Source organism: Poecilia mexicana, unplaced genomic scaffold, assembly GCF_051168715.1.
Source record: "Poecilia mexicana isolate PSO_F unplaced genomic scaffold, ASM5116871v1 scaffold_2, whole genome shotgun sequence".
Taxonomy (NCBI): domain Eukaryota; kingdom Metazoa; phylum Chordata; class Actinopteri; order Cyprinodontiformes; family Poeciliidae; genus Poecilia; species Poecilia mexicana.
The window spans coordinates 25,215,117-25,218,754 of record NW_028263371.1 but is presented as its reverse complement, the minus strand read 5'-3'; the positions used below and the strand labels follow the sequence as shown (position 1 = coordinate 25,218,754).

Below are 3,638 nucleotides of genomic sequence, written 5' to 3'. Positions count from 1 at the left end.
AAGTTCATTTAAGGAAATGTAGCTAGCAACATCCGGTACTTAAAAAAAGGACTTCTTTTGGTATTTACTGATCAGATCTGGAATATATATATACACACACATCAGGTTTAGTCATATATATATATATAAACTACAGGTTTAGTCCAACACATTCTCACTCCCAACTCGTCACATATTGACGCGGAGGGGGTACCCTCGGCGTCAACATGTGACGCCGAGGGTACCTGCCCAAGCGTCAATATGTGACGAGTTGGGAGTGAGAATGTGTTGGAGTATCTGGACTGTGTCGCGGACATCACAGCTCTCGTCCAAAGCCAAGCAGAAAAAGTCAAAACTTGGCGCTTCACGTTGCAGCTGCAGCTCCAGGTTCCCCTCGATGTCCTCGGTCCTCCTCGTCTCGGTCCGCCTCAACAGCGGGACTTGCTCGACTGCGGCTTTTTTTCAGGGCATATTAGCGCTGCGGAGTTTACAGAGCACTGGTTCACAAAGTCCCCCTCCGAGAATGGCTCGCTGTTTTCGGCTATTTTGTGGGACATTACAAAGCTGGTCTTGGTTGCTGCTTTTCTGGATGCGTGGAGCTTTGTAAAAAAAAAAAAAAAAAAAAAAAAAAAGCCTTGCTGGGTTCGCAGTTTAGCTAACAAAGCTTCATCTGTCAAGTTTTTCTATTTCTCCCCGAGTTTCTTCTGATAATGCCGATTCTGGTTTGTGGGCGATCTGCTGCCCACAAACCAAACACACGACTTTACATCCAACTTCAGTAAATAAACTCTTAGCCTCCCAATAGAGCTTTGGAGTTGACGTCACAGGATATGACGTTTTCGTCGCTCGGCGCCATGTCTGGGGTCCACAGACCAAAACAAACTATTCAGAACACCGGTGTTTTCATTGTGTTACCAACCGCAGTAAAGTTGTTTTCAAGTTGGATACTGGATAAACCGAGCTCCACGGAGTAAGAGACGTTCAGCTCAAGGTTGATCCGATTTATGAACGCTAATTTCGGCCAGCTGTTCTTAAGTCTCTCCACAAGCGCTCGGAGTTTCACATTGCTGCTGTCAATTTCCGAACACTCCTGTGCATAAATGCTTTGTCTTGTGACCAACTGATACCAAAAAGTGGACATTCATGCTATTACACGAGGCACACTATCTTCTATTAAAATTTTAAGTCATATTCAATAATTTTAATATTAAATGTTTTCTTCAGTAGCTTCCAAATTGTGTCCCATTAACTCAATCTGCTTGAAATTGTTCTACTAGATTGTATAGATGAGGCACACTCACCTTTATTACATTTGAACACCTTTTATATATTTTTTAGCTATTTCTGCAGTCAAAATGTTTTATTTTTCTTAGCTTGTAGGTCATGTAACCTATTAACTCAAAATCTGTGTACAATTATTCTATTAAACTATAGATTAGGCATATTTTTATTCCATTTTGACCCCTTTTTTAACCAGAATTATATTTTTAAAAAAAAAGAAAATTCATAAAATGTATTACCTCAGATGATCATCACTTGTTACCCGTAATGTTCAATTGCATAAAATTCTAGGCCAGGATCTATGTCATTACATGTTCACTTACCTGAAATATGTTAAATACAACAAATATTTATCAAAGTGTGGTCTATTTCATAAAATTTGTCACCTTTATTGTTTAAAGTTTAAAGATGGGCTCTTTCATCTGGTTTGTGTCATGATGTGGCGGTGGACACAAATGCAGCAGGCAGTGGACTTACTTTATGTGGATGTAGAAACAAGGCTGATCTAACAATAAGAACTAAGGAACACAGAGCAAGAGAAACTAGAAGATCTAAACAAAGAAATAACCCAACTAGAATGACACAGAAAGATACAGACTCAGACATGGAACAATAACTGAACCTATGGTGATCAAATTAAGAAATAAACATTACTAGAAACCCTGCAGGGAGGCTGAAATAAGAAATAACTAGAAGGATAAAATAGAATAGTCATTAAAGAAGGCTTGACATGGACTCAGACAAACAAGGAAAAGCAATAATATTATTCTAACTACACTAAATACCATGAACCACTTAAGTGAATTGAAACACAAAGTTAATAAAATGAAAAGCAAAACAAACCCAAAAACCCAGTGTCTTGACAGATGTCTGATTATATAATTGTTTACTTTAATCACATAAAATATTTATTTAAAAATATAATCTCATTACATGTATGTTTATTACCTGAATATTTAAATATCAAATTGTTACTTAAAATGTGATTCTTTTCTTCACGTTTACATGCAACTTGAAGTGCTTGAATCAAACGATTCATGAATGTTTAATACATTAAATTATTAAATGAGAGAACAGCCACTTCCAACTGTACACATATTTCAACACAAATGGTTCCTGTTCCTCTTCAGAGTCTGCAGCCTTGCTGAGCTCCTCTCCTGGGGTTCCTTCCTCCTCAGCCTCTCCAACTTGCTCCTCTTCTGTTGCCTCTGCTACTGTGTTTTCATTATTTATCTCTTCTGGGGTAAATAATGAAATCAGTCTCAGTAACCTGTTGATGGTTTTGCTGTATCGCCTCTGTAATTGACGCGCATGTCGGTCCGATGTTGTGGCGTTTACCTCAGTGACCCACATTCAGCGCTGGACCCCAGTCAGGATTGAGCTCATCCATTTCATACGTCGGTTTGCCTTTAAGAGGACATATCAGAACACATCGCTATTAAAGCTGTAAATTTGATAACACTAGTAAAATAGTTTACTTCACAATAATGTAATAACCTCGATGTCCACTGACAAAACTCGGACTATGCTACATAAACAATATTAGCCCGAGCTAAACAACAGAAACTGAACGTAAGAACACTCGGACAAAATCATAGAACAACATTATGACACAAAACCAACAAAGCAAATTTAGACACTCACCAGAAAGGAAATGTCTGGAGGAAACTTGTAGGTATCTGGGGATTTTGGAGAACGTGATATCAAGACGTGTCACCGCTGATACCAGGACATTCGTCTTCTTTTCGTTAGCACCGATAGCTTAGCCTCCTCACGTTGTTTCCAAGCAGGATAATAGTGAAACCAAAGTCCGTCTTATATCCTTTTACCGTTTCAGTCGTGTGATCGGACATTACAGACAATAACGTAGCAAGTTCGTACCATAGCTAAATTATTTTAAGTAACTTGGATTGAAAAAATCTGCGAGACTGTTTTTTTTTATACTGCGAGACTGTTGTCTATGGACCCCTAAGATGGCGCTGATACCCCTCCGACTAGAGCAGTGACGTCACGCTCCAAAGCTCTATTGTTGTTGAAAATCCTACATCCGGAATTTACCTTTCTCTTTTTAGCCTGAGCTGACATTTTGACGGCTAAAGTCATCTTCGATAATGTTCAATCACTGCACGTCTTGCATGAATAAGAAAAACAGAAACTTGAGAATAAAAGCAGAGCAGCTTTAGTCCATGAATGAGGTGAAATTAGAAGGTGTTGGGAATGGAAATCCCGATCGATGAATCATAATTTGTATTGACACACGGAGCATAAAATCAGCCAAGAAAAGCATTCAGACTTTACTTATTTTAACTTTTCGCGCTGAAAGGAGACGCTTTACCATTACATCTGAGAAGTGTTTCTAAAAAAGTCTGAGAGTTCAG

At 38.6% G+C, this 3,638-nt stretch overlaps 1 long non-coding RNA gene across 1 annotated transcript; it reads right to left on the bottom strand.

The window, feature by feature from the left end:
• Positions 1-2,129: 2,129 nt before the first annotated feature.
• LOC148160729 (uncharacterized) lies at positions 2,130-3,290 on the bottom strand. Its single transcript, XR_015765487.1, has 2 exons — positions 2,905-3,290; positions 2,130-2,667 (listed from the first exon to the last, which is right to left on the bottom strand). It is a non-coding gene; the product is annotated as an uncharacterized LOC148160729 (long non-coding RNA).
• Between the last annotated feature and the right edge of the window lie 348 nt (positions 3,291-3,638).